We start from the raw sequence: 13,856 nt of genomic DNA, 5'->3' as shown, positions 1-13,856 counted from the left end.
TACTCACTATTTATCTCTAAAGAGGACTTAATAAGTTCCCTCTTAAGTACACAGGAGGTGAGCGTTACTATGGGGACGCAGAGTGTTCCACTGCGCTCTGCGGCTCTGAGGCCTGTTCCATTGTGGTGAGAGACAACAGCTGTCTTTACCTTTGGCAGGCAAACAGGCTCATTAAGGGCGGCCATGTTTGTTTTTGTGCCCGATACCTAGCCCTAAGCAAACACTGCCCTATCTCCACTCCACAGCCCTCGCAGTCTCAACATTTCCTTCCCTATTGTGGAGGGAGGCCCTGGCACGTTGAGCCGACCGTGCGTTTTCCCGCGAGCTCTGGCCAAGCTGCCAATGGCTCTCAAAGAATGCGTGGTTAATTGAGAAATTTAGTCGAGGTTCGAGCTGATGAAATGCTGAAATGCAGCTAGCGCATTGCAGAGATGCTATGAATGTTGTGTATGTGTTACATACGTAATGCATGCCATTATGCTGTCTGATATCACATCTTGTGGTATGTCACAACAAAGCCTTCTTTGTTTGTTGTGTCGTAGAAGTGATAAAGGCTTCATTATTTTGGAGTGTTCGTAGCTAACAGTAAAATCTGCAGTGAAAGGTTTCATTCGCATATTTTCTCCTCTTTCAGCGCTGTCTATGCCTTGACTGACAAGGCAGGTTTAAATTCATAACGCTTTGACAAAAATTCCATTTAAGAGGGAAAATGGCATTGAATGTCATTCCATTACTGCAAACTGCAAACATACGAAGACTTTAACCCAGAAGGCATTCACATTAACTTATACAAAACAGCAGAAAGACTATTTTCTGGCTTTCCTATCATTTATGTATTGGAGTATTTTCAGCCAGAGTACTTGAAGAGTAGTCCTCCAAAATGTACTCACTTATTTGATTTCATCCCTTTTCACCATTTGTCAAGCCCAAAGTCACAATGCATTGTGAAATGAGTCCCTAATGTGGAGTAATGAGGCTGTCATGGCAAAGCAATCTCTGCTTGTTTGAGTTTGACTCATGTCGTAGATTCAATTAAATCAGCTGAAGTCAAGCTGGCCGCAGGCCAGATCGGTAATGGGTGACCTCATTCAAACAATGCTCTGACATATTGAAACAATAAGAGGAAGGGCCTTGAGCCAGTTGCAAAAGCAAACTCCACTCAAAGGCGATAAGGTAGAAAAATGACAGTGCAGTCACCCAAGTGTTTTTGAAAAATTCATGTAGTAATGTGTCTTCAGGGGTGCTTGTGTTTTTCTCCTCCTCTTGGTGCCAACATTGGTGCTTGTGTAACCCTTCATGCTATAGTGCTGTGTGTGGTGATCCGTCATTTTGATCAAGGTGAACATGCAATCACAGACTTAGTGGAATATATTTTTTATGAAAAATACTCAAAAAACCAGCTATACTATAAGCAAATCATCTGATAAACAAAAGAAGAACGGCATCTTTAATATACCAAAGCACATAAACCCTGTGAGTGGAGTTTGCCTGTGGAACGTTGCCTACAGTTTCCTATGTACATACTGACAACAAAATTCCTGGAACTGTTGTGATCAAAACACCTAACATATTTTAACACAGCTGGCCCATTTCTTCTTTTGGAGGTTTATTTGCCCACAGAAGTCTAAACTGATTTATTTGGATGTTGTAATGCCTGGAATCTAAATCATGACACAAACACTCCCAAGGCTATGTAAACAACCTCTGCAGTTCCAATCTACAACCATGCTTTCTGAGTAATAACTTCAACGCCAAGGGCAAAAGTACTTCTCACTTTAAGAAGCGTCTGCACTGTCGTACAATTATCAGGGCAGGACACTCCTCAGTTTGAGTCCAAGGGAGTAGGTATCTTAAAGAAACTATTCTATATGCCTCTGTTGACAATACCAGTAAATAACAGTCTTTAAGGTACAGCGATCATTATGTTTAAATACTACAATTTTGAACAGATAGAAACGTTTCCAGTGCTTTGTAGAATAAACAGAAATGAGGTAATGAAATCAAAAGGGAACATCTTGCCTTACTCAGTCTTGTTTTTCTATTCACAGGGGCTATAGCAGTTACAGTAAACAGATAAAAGAGCAAAGTGGTGAAAAACACAAACACACACACACTCTCTCTCACTCTTACTCACACACACACACACACACACACAGTGACTGCACCTCATTAAGCGGCATTCCCTCTGGCCCTTATTCCATTAGAAATTAAAACTCGGGACAATTAGCGGCAGATTGGTCTCAGCTCAGTGCGCTATAGTCCTGCTCTCAAGGCACTGAGATGACTTAATTACAGGCTCATCTGAAAGCTGTACAATGGCACCGCGCTGGGGCACACAGTGAATACCTGGCAACCCGGAATCAGCAAGGGTCGGCAACAACAAGGTTCGACAGATGAAGGGAGGAAAAATAGCACTGTATACCGGCAAAAGCAACAGAATGTGTAAGCAAATTATGGCACAGGCAGAAGTGGTTTAATAAACTGTTGGCTGTGAAATACAGAACCTACAGAACTTTGCATTTTGGTGGCTCCAAATGGCAGTGAGAGGTAACTGTTTGAAAATGTTTAACTCATTAACAATCATGTGGTGTGACATCAGTAAACTGCACACAGCACGCTCATGTGTCTTGATACCAAAGGATACCAAATGGGCAAGAGAGGCAAAAGGTCTAACTGCTGTTTAGGAGACAGTTGTGTATTTCATCCTCAAGTTTTGATGTGTTAATTCCTGTGGGAGGAGAAGTGACCATAGCCAACAACAGAATTTAATTTGTTCAAATAGGCCAAATCATCTCAATTATTGGTGATGGGATACTCCTCTCTACTGCAGCCCCACTTTAATTTAGGCTGATAAGACGGGTGTATTTTTACAGAAAGATCTTGCCTAGTGCAGCTTTAAGTTAAACCTAAACAAAGTGTGGTAACTTTGATTCCATGGACTAAGTAAGCAAAGAATTTTTGTCAAAATCCCGAAAGAACATGCATCAGTAACTTATTCTTTATCTGCTTCATAAGTCTGCCTATGACAAGGACACAAAGCACATTTTCCTGTAATCGAGCCAACTGTAGTTTATGTAACAACTGACCAGTCTGCCCTTCAAGCTAGAGAGAGACAGAGAGAGCGATTTGATAGCTCCATGTACTTGCTCCGGTCACGTGACGCCCTGTCCCATTATATTGTGATGTTGTCAGAGGGGGAGAGGAAATGAAATGCCTTGAAGCAATGTACGATGTGTGTGTGTGTGCGTGTGTATATGTGTGTGTGTTGGGGGGGAGGGCATACATGTGTGTGTGTGTGTTTGTGTGTGTGGGCATGCATTCATGTGTGTGTGCATTAACACCATAAAGAGAACATGTGTGTGGTCCCAGAGGTCTCCAGCATTTGTCTGAAATTCACTCAGTTCTAATTGGTCAACCTGGGAGTTCTTGTTCTTGTTCATCTCGGTCCCATCATTGCACCTTTTGGCCCAAAACAGCGGCTAGTCTCTGATACACACAGTTTCCACACAGTTTCACCACTGCGAGAAAAAAAGAATCCATCAGGTCAAAAATTATTAAACACAACTTTGTGTAGGCCTGGTACTGTGGAATTGTCAACTCAAAAGTTTAAAATTTAAAATGTAAGTACAACAATAAATTTAAATTCAAACTGTGACTTTGCTAACATGCAAATCGACACTGATCCTCATAAATGAGTCTTAATGTAATTATCTTAAGATATGTTGACTACTGCAATATTAGCTGTCGTATTAGAGGAATATTTGGACATCTATACACTAAAATCCAAGCAAACCTGACTCTTTACAAGTTTCAACAATTGTCCCACATACTTCCAACTAGTTGAGTTAATGTTTAAAGCCTGAAGGCTCCAAAACGCATTGTCTAATAAATTATAATGTTGCCGTCCTGAACCTTTTTTCCTGTTTTTAGATATTAGGACTGAGCGTCCCTTTGGCAGTCAGCTGTATGTTTTTTTTAAAAATACATGTATTGGATGGTGGAAGTGCTAGCACATCATACTGTAATAATGTTTAAAGCTACTTTATTTGTTTACATTCAGCCGTCACACCTGTTGAGTGGTTCAAGATTGCATGAAATCAAGAATATTAAGGGGACATAATTTTTCCTCTTGACATGTAGAAAGCTTAATAGAAATATTGTTATAATCAGAGTGAGGCCAATAATTACATAATTGTGTTTATGTAAACATAGTGTCTGTTTTACAGTATTGAATTTAGATATTGAGAAAAGAAAGCACTTGGTTTTAACAATGGAAAAACTGAGGACAATGAGCGATGAAAGAAGCTGTTGTTTTTCGACAAGTCACAGTGTCAGTTGAGAATTTCCTTTGTGTGTGTGTCTGTGTTCAGGGGATGTTGCATGAATGGGCAGTCAGCATTTAGGGTTCAAAAGAAAACAGCAGCCTGAGCTCCTGGCTGCGTGAAAACCAAGGCTACGGTGCTCTGTATCAAGTGCCATTGTTTTGGTAATAGTAAACCTGGGGCACTTGCCAGAAGGCATTAGTCATTCATCTAACAAGTTCCACAAAGCAAACCACAAAGTGCTCCACTGTCGACTTCCTCTCATTGAATTTTGAGCACGAAAGCAAATTTGCAAGTATCTTACGGCAAGGTATAAACATTCTGATAACTAGGCACCTGAAAAATGGCTGCCATGTTTGTTTGTTTGTTTGTTTTTTCGAGGGCTCCTGACAGGAAGCCAGCTTGTGGGGAAGTGTGTGGTTTGGGAGAGAAGAAGGGAGGTGGCGAGTGAAAGGCGGATAGGAGGGGATTAGGGCGGAGTGCAATTTTTCAGCAGGCCAGGCATACGACATGATCTCTAATTACCCACAAAGCACTGTGTAACCCGAGCCACAGATTAGGCAGCATTATCTGGCTTAATAAAACATGACCATCTCTCGGTTTGCCCTACCGAGTTTCACTCCCTTTCCCCTGTCCTGTCCTACCGCCACAAACATTTGTTTCTGCCGATGACATTCCCAGTGCCTTTGCTCCGAGGCCGAACTGCAGCAACAGGTACCAAAGCCCAACAAGGCACCTTCAGTCTCTGGAAAACAGAATTAAGATTGAGACGCTCCCCTGATAAAATGCCAAAGTCAAACTCCCCAACAATGGCCCTGCTTCCCATTATCAGGGCTCTTCATTGAATCATTGATTCTATCTCCAGCTGCGCCAAAATAGCATGGCTATTATGTTTACCAAGGTTATATTTAGACTTTTTGACATTGCCACGTCTCTTGGTCCCTTTGTCTTTACATGGGGTTTTACAAGCACTGTGGGTTATGGCTGAAGAGGGCTAATTGGCTGCTAGCTATTTCGGTTGATTTGGTGAGTTAAGGCCTGACAGAAGCAAGTCCTCCTCACTGCAGTGTGTTTCCAGCCTCAAACATTCCTCTTTTACCAGCACTCTTTCATATCCCCTGGTCTGATCACATACTGGTTGCATATGCACACACACACACACACGCACGCACACACACACACACACACACACACACACACACTTTTGCCCTCATGCACAGGCCTGTACAGAGCAGCACATTCACACTAAGGTGTAAGCAACACACATGCACTAGCATGCATGAACATGTGCATGTGCATGGACACACACATACACACATACACACACACTCACTTGCTTCGTTCACGTGGGTTGTGCCAGTAAGTGCTGCTCTAGGCTATGGTTTTTCACTACTGTCTACTGTGTTATTAACAATTCTATAAAAAGCTCTGCTCAAGTTTCCCTTTCCTGTGTGTTTGCAGTGTTAACAACCCAACCAAGTTGCTATGGGGTTGTTGATGCCTAGTTATAGAGGGACGGCCCTCGATAACATAACACCATTGACCATGTCATAATTTCCAAAATCCTACTTTTCTTTCCTCTGTTTATTTTTCTTAGCGACATCACTCAACAGCATGGCTCATGGCCAGCTTGAGACTAAATAGGTCGACAACACAAAGAGAGGGCCTCTTTCTCTCTCTTTCCCTCCCTTTCTGTATCCACAACTCTCCTCTAACCTCTCTCTCTGCCTCTCTCCCTCCCTTTTTCTTGATACCCCTCTCTAACTCTCCTCTGACCTCTCTCTCCCTCTTTTTCCCTCTCTCTAACTCTCCTCCAACCTTCCTCTCCCTGTCTCTCTCTATTGCTAGTCTTTTTTCTCTCTGAGACAATTGCCATGCCTTACCCCATTAATATTACCATTGCAATAACTAAAAACGTGGTATTACCAATGCCATGTACTGTACACTCTGTCTCTCTTTGCCCATTGTAAATGATCATGGCGCTCATCATTAGCTCTCAAAGAGGAAGAATGAGCTACAGTTTGATTACCTCGGTGGCTCCGTGGGCGCCTGCAGTCTCTGCTGACTGAATTGGACGCAGGCGATCATTGCCTTCCACAGGCAATTATATCTTCCTGCTAAATATGTCACACATAATAAACACATGCTCCTGACAGACAAGGGACGAGGCGAGAGAGACACAGCTTGGGAAAGAGGAAAGAGAGCAAATTGAGGATCATATGGATTTATCAACCCTGTCCTCCCCAAGTGGAAAACTCTCTCAGTCCAGATCAATACATGTCAGCGAATTCATGAAACATACCAGTGCTCAAATTAGCAAACTCCAAGATGTGGTGATAAATGACATCCCCACATCTTTGAGTTCGCTTGAGTTTGTTTGACATATCTAATGGGATGAATCTACAAAGATGAGGCAACATTTCTCACAGAATTGAATTGTCTCAATATTCAAATTTTCATAGATTTCACTCTTTCAATATTCAGATCATTGGACATCACATCCACAGTTGCCTGTGTTATTCTGGGTTTAGACCATTAATTGAACTTTCATATGGGTACCCTCCCTTCAGGCCACAGCGCAAACATGGCACTGACACCAGGCCGATAATATTTGTAAAGGATATTCAGTGAAAACAAGAGAGGGAAAGAGCCTTAAATCCCTGGCAAGGAGCTTGCCATGGCCCATGGTGTTTGCACAGGACATACCTCAGGAAGCTGAGACAACTGGGAATGTTTGTCCAGCTTCCAGCCTCTTCCATGCATACATACATACATACAGGGCCCAAAGAAGGAGCCCTGTGGCACTCCTTCCCCTGTTACACTTTCCCCTCCCTATTTGTCTGTGTTTGTTTACCATCAGCTCACAAACATTGGCTGGCGTCTGAATGTAGGATGCTAGCCGATATTTACAATATACATGTGGTGTACAGCTTTCCCAGTCATCCTCTGAGGATTCACTTGTGTGCCTTTTGTTAAACAAAATAAAATTGGACTAACATGAGAGCCTCATTTTAAAATCCCTTGACTGAACGGATCAGACTTCCAGTAATCTTGTTGTAATTTTTGTTTCAGTGCAACTGAGGTTAAAATACTAGCAAAAGAACAACAAAATTACCCTCCATGTTTAATTTTTATGACATTACAAATGTATGAAATCACGCTCAACTGATGAACTCTTATTAAACCTCAGCTTCATCAGATACAACATCCAAAGTCAGCTTTTTCCATAATTAGCATGCATGAGCCAATAAAAAAATCCTGTATTTCATGGGATCCATTTCTGCTTTGTGAATTTGTCTGTCCCAGACATAGATAGATAGATAGATAGATAGATAGATAGATAGATAGAAAAATAAATTAAAAAAAACATATAAACAAATAAATACCTAATTTAATGGATGTACTGCATTACTCGCACATCAATTTTAACATGCCGCGCTATTGACTTCTGAGCGCTCACAACCATTAACAAACATAATCAACACTTAACGAAACACCCAGGGGCCCACTCTGCAGCAGGTGCTGGCACAGTTTCTGTTTCTTTCTTCTTCTGCAGGTAGAATGAGAATGGCATCGCGCTGCCCCATGGGAAGGCCCAGGCTGACTAATGCAAGCATACCAGAGTGGCCGACTGGTCTTAATTATGGCAGCAAACGCTGAGGGGAAAGCACTAGTACCCATCAACAAGCAAGAAGCTCAGATTGCCAGGCCCACTAATTAGCACATGGGATAACCCCCCCGCCCCCACACACACACACACACACTTGCTATCACTCTTCGTCTCTCTCTAGCACACATTCAGCATATATCAAACATTGCATTTACAAGCCACACATTTTCAGACAGGACATCTAAATAGTGAAAAGGCTATTTCATAAACATATTCCTAAGCATTATTCTTTTTTTTATTATTAGCTCTTATCAGTATTCATGTCTGTTTTTATCAGTCAGAACCGATCTCAAAAAAGAAAACCCTGAATTTATTTTTTTTAATCACAGAAAAACAGATGTAGGCAGAGTGTGGCTGCTTGGGAAAAGGACTTTTTCACACTGAGTCACCTGGACAAAAAAAAAAAAAAAAGACAAGAAATCTCGAGCCATATGCAGGCTCTGTAACGCAGCCAATGTCAGAGCCAATTTCAGTTTTATTGAAATGATTTCAAATGGTCAGAATCCCTATTAAAAATCTCCTCTGTGTGTTTGGGGCAGGGCGAATATGATTTAGTGGCTGTTTTTGCTCTGCCCCTGCTCTCTGTGTGTCACTGGCCCTTACTGTGGTATGCATGGCCTTCCTCTGCACAGGGCTATGAAAGCAATTGTGATTGTGATTCCGTAGTCAGCAAAACGCTTGAATGGCCCCGAGTTAGCATGCACAGGCACACAGACACACACACACACACACACACACACACACAGACACTGACACACACACACACACACATATAGACACACACAGACACACACATGCACTGTGCCCGTACTGGGCCACTGATTACTTCAACCCATTTGACTCTCGCTCATCCTTTGATTCTCTCTCTGTCTCTCTCTCTCTGTCTCTCTCTCTCTCTCTCTCTGTCACATACCACAGAGTTTGTCATTAGCTAATAGCGACAACACCGCTGGCCCTAGGACATGAACATATACAGCTTGCATTACAGGGCCTGCTTCATTTATCAGGCATGTAAGTGCTACTTAGAAGATGTTATAAATAACTCTTGTACATTTAGTCAAAACTATAGCTATAAAAAAACATCTCCTCTGTTGCGCCTGTTTTCTTTCAGGTCAAAAACAGACTAGGATGAGCAGTGAAACCTGCATGGAATCATGATGGAAATTCACTGAATATGTTAATACAAAGTAATCAAACCTTTGCTCAACATATACAAGGTGATCCCGTAATAAAAGACAAAACCTATCCAATGAGATACGGCATTCAAATGGAGCCAGCCAGCTTATCTGTGGTAGAGGAGACCACCAAAGTAACAAAGCCAGCTCTTCAGTCATACCCTATCTAAGCAGATATCAGTTGTTGGGAGGATATATGAGCTGGGTGGGGCCTGGGTGTACAAACACAGGGCCTACTCTGCGCTCTGTCCTATTGCCATGCTGTAGACAGCACCCCACCTCAGCACCAGCAGTCAGCAGTGTTTGATTAAGGTATTCAAATAAAGCAGCAGACACTGTGTACCCATTTCCCAGAGCAAACCAAAAGTGCTGGACAGACGAATGGCCATAGTATAATTACAGTTGTACATGTTGTACGTGACAAGAAGCTTTAGGAGCCTGTATACTGTCACTGCTTCCTACAGTACACAAAGTTCAAATTAGTGTACTTAGTGTAGGGTGCAGTATATAGGTACCATATAAGTACCATGCAGCATGTGAGGTAGAGCAGACAGCATTAAAACATGGCACAGTTTCATATTACCATCAGAGCACAAAGCTGTTAGTAATGGTATTATGTTATTTCTAGGCTGTGGGAGAGCACCAGAGTTAAAGAGTCAGAGAGAGACACTCACAGTGAAATAGAGAGAGTATTCAAAGTATTGAAGTAGACATCTTGAGGGTTATTTATGGGCCTTTGTGAATCGTCTCAATCTACACTTAAGGCATCTTCTATGTTCACTTTATCCATCCCTTTCTTTCCATTCTTCAGCCTTTTCTGTTTTACAGTCCAGTAATGCTACAGGCTGGGTAAAAAACAATCTGCCCTCAAACTGATTCATTTAAATCGTATGTGGCTAGAAGAAAGATTTGGACATTATTTAGGAACAATCCATAACAAATCTGTTACAGTAAAATATTAAAATGAAATCTGGGAAAAGATTCACATTTCCTCCTTTCAAGACGTTTTTGTCAATATCAGCAGCTGAAATGATTCACACAGCTGCTGATGATCATAGTGGTTGATATAGTCATTACCACCAGATTGAAAAAGGTGTGGAAGATTGAATCCATCAAAACTATCAGTGATCAAGGCATGCACACGTACTATTATGAATGATAAAAAGCTGCTACTCCATTTGAGCAGTGTGACAAAGGCTGAAAGCATGGCAGCAGCACACGTGCTCCCCTGAAGTCACATAAACTTGCTAATTACTCAAACAAGGCTTGTGACCGCACACAGTGTCGAGAGCAAGTCAGTGGCACACAAAAAGGTTTGCAAATAAACAGACTGTAAAACTGAAAATACAAGCACATGCTCATGTTTTCCAATTAAGCTTGCTTGTGACTCAGATTAACATTGTGAATTTCGGAGCGATAAAAGGAGAAATGTTTTCTCAGGCTGTAAATTGCTTTTTTTTATAGGGATACTGGAGCAGCCAGAGAGGAGTAATGTCGCTAAGTTTCAATATGGTTGCCAGAATGCCACCGTCTTACCAAAAGCCTCTTTTTATGCAAATGAGGTTGACCCTTAGCCAATCTTATTATCCCAGCAGAATATACCAAACTTCAACCAGGAGCCAACATATCCACTCGTGAGACACTAACAAATTCAAACGAGCCACAAACCAAAATATTCCCATGAATATGCAAAACAAGCCCATAAAAACATTTGACCTTAACACTATGATTAGCCTTTTGCCTCCACTCTGCTTAAGAAAGAGTCATGGGCAGAATATGAAATGGGCAGCCGGAGCTGTCAAAGATGATTAGCAGCAGGCAGATCTGATGCACAGATACCACCTACATAAGAAATCAGACGCCTCTCTAATGTCACAGCCAGTTTGACAAGCGTTTGAAGAGAGGAACTTGACCTAGTGCACTGTGTTAACAGGACACCAAATGATCCCCGCTGGTCCCTGGCTCATTTGCAATGCTAGTGAAGGTAGTTAGTGTTACATGTGTGATGATAGCGAATTATACCTCCCCTTGTGGAAAGAAACCCCTACTTCCCTCAAGCCAAGCAGCCCATGCCTTATTATGGGATATGGGATTCAATAATTCAAATGAATACTTGGAATTTTGAGGGACTCCACACTTTTACGTCTGTGACAACTGTGTGTTTGGTATTCACTTTCTCCCCCTCGTGATCGCACTTTATATCATTTAACATCTACTTTCTTTGTTTCCAGGATTCAAGCAGTGTGTGATATCAGCATATTCTCAGGATTATCCGCATGGAGGATGATCCTAATTCGTTTGACCTACAAAAAAGATAGCCTATGTGGAGGAGACAGTTATATGAGCCCATTTGCGTGTCACAGGTGTAAAACCTGCCTCTCAGAATTACTTTGGATTATCAGTAAATGTTTTCTGCAGACCTATTTCATCTGTGATCTGATAGGGCTCGCTAAATGGACTGTGTCTTGATTGCTTTTTTTCCCCCCTATTTCTTATTTGAACTAGCCTTGTGCTACCAAACCTATGGAAAGCTAATTATAGAATCCTTTTTGAGACCTCTAAGAGAGAGATGAAAATCTTTTCAAGACCAATAGGTTGATTACTGGAATGTTCCTTTCAGTTACAGAAAATTTCCATTGCCCACACACTGTTAAGACAAACACCATCAAGTGTGTTTTGTATCATTCCCTCATTGTCGTACATGATGCCATCTTTATCAGAGAAAGCAAACCACTTGCACTTCAGCAGAAGGCCAACGTCCAAAGCCTTTTGATATTTGTATGCCTATATTCCAACCATGGTAAGTGACAACATAACCTAATTCAGTGATTGTAGATGGTCGAAGTGCAGGTAAAAGTAGTGCAAGACAGTTAATTAACAGCTTTAAGGTGTTTAAAAAATACTATAATATTCCTATAGAGACTAATATTGTGTTTGTGGTAATCAATAGTGCGTTTGTACTGATGTTATCTTACTTTGTGGTATTTTTATCTCTATATGGTATCACTTTAATATTCCTAGAGACGTCACTATCAATATCACTTTTGCTGTGATATTTGTATAGCATCATTCTATTCGTTATAATAGGATTACTTTATTTTTTCTTAAGGGTTCAAACATTAAGTCATATTTTAATATTCATGTGTTGTTTCAAATAGACAGGCCACCTGCGCACTTGCAACAGAGCCAGTGCAGGTCACAAACCAAAAGCCGCGCGGTGTCAAAACTGAGCGAGAAAAGAGTGATACTTCTACCAGTCAGCCTCTGTGGTTTCTCGTTACAAAGTAATTAACAGTACATTACTGGCACACATCCATTTAATCATTGAACTCACAGTGGGACACCATGTTGGCTATAAGAAATCATTCAGAGGGAAGATAATGTTGGAGCGCTGAGCAGAGTGGGGCAGTATGGATTCCATACAGCCCCTGGTATTCCACATCGGGTGGGACACTCACTGCCAGCTTTGTGCAACCACAACTGCACAGTTTGAATGTGGAAATGACATAATAACCATGTTGGTTAGAGTAAGAAAAGTTGGGCTATACATTATTTCAGGAACAAAATATACGATGATTACAGGTTTCAGTCTAAACTCTTTAGTAATACCAATTGTGTGTCCCGTCCCGAACTAAATTAAAAACGGCCCGTCCAAGTTCAGGTCACCGTATTGGTTGACACTTGACATGGTATTTTTTTTTTTTTAAGAGCCCGTGTAGCTTGTGTGTCTGGAGCAAGTGCGTGTCTGTGGATAAAATGCATCCAAACCATGCGTTTGCATTGCGTAAATGTTGTATGCTGTTGAACAAGAATCGTAGGCAGGTGAGACAATGAGCGTCGGCTTTATATGCAGCAGCAAAATGCACTCGGGCAACACAGTGTAGGCTACTATTTACCTTGTTCGAGTGGTAATAGTCCAACGAGCTCAGACAACTTGGATCAGTCGGTAGGGAGCATGAACCCACACTTGCCGGGGGCGCAGGATAAAATCTCACGTCCATCTCAGGGTGTGCGAGACTGAAGGCATGAAATCAGTTTCAGTGTCTTTGACTCACTATTGTCTAAGCAAACAAAAAGCAAAAGAAGGAGAGAAAGAAAAAGAAGTGGGTTGAGTTTCTCGGTACACTCTTCCCTCACATCCGTTCGCGGCCGAACTTCGGCACCAACTCTGGTGATGCGCAGTCCTCCTCGCAGCCCGCACCAGGATGCGAAACATTCACTCACTCAAAGGGGAGAGTAAAAATTACATGCATATGCACGTGTTGGCAAAACTATCCCGTTGTTCCAGAACAAATAAAAGAAAACCTCCAACTTAGATCCTTTCTTAGTGCGTCTTTTTTAAAAGGCTCAACACGAGCCCATAAATTTGCAGCCTCTATTTTTCCACTGGTCTCAGGACTCCATAGGCTTTGTTATGGAGGTGCATATTCTTGCATTGGTTCCAGGACAGAAGTGGTTGGACTGTTCTTCCCTATGCCATGCGACCTCTGCCGATAATAAACGGGAAAGAGGAACGGAGGGAGAAGGGGGAGGGGAGATTGGTGGCTGCCTTGGCAACCGCTCTCCTTTCTGCAACTGCGCGATTCTGATTAGCTGGAAATGTAGTAGTGTGCACGGCTGTGCATTATAAAGCGCACACTGCTTCCATCAGCGCCTCAAAAAGGTTCCATTTGGGTTATTGTGCCAAGG

At 41.9% G+C, this 13,856-nt stretch overlaps 1 pseudogene; it reads right to left on the bottom strand.

The window, feature by feature from the left end:
* LOC139641745 (TOX high mobility group box family member 2-like) overlaps positions 1-13,579 on the bottom strand; it is a 75,178-nt pseudogene extending 61,599 nt beyond the window's left edge.
* Between the last annotated feature and the right edge of the window lie 277 nt (positions 13,580-13,856).

This window comes from Centroberyx affinis, unplaced genomic scaffold, assembly GCF_046629955.1.
Source record: "Centroberyx affinis isolate AG114_WGS23_722 - 3 ecotype Tasmania unplaced genomic scaffold, CSIRO-AGI_Caff_v1 ptg000398l_1, whole genome shotgun sequence".
NCBI classification, from domain to species: Eukaryota; Metazoa; Chordata; class Actinopteri; order Beryciformes; family Berycidae; genus Centroberyx; species Centroberyx affinis.
The sequence above is the reverse complement of the archived record's forward strand: the minus strand, read 5'-3'. Positions and strand labels throughout refer to the sequence as shown.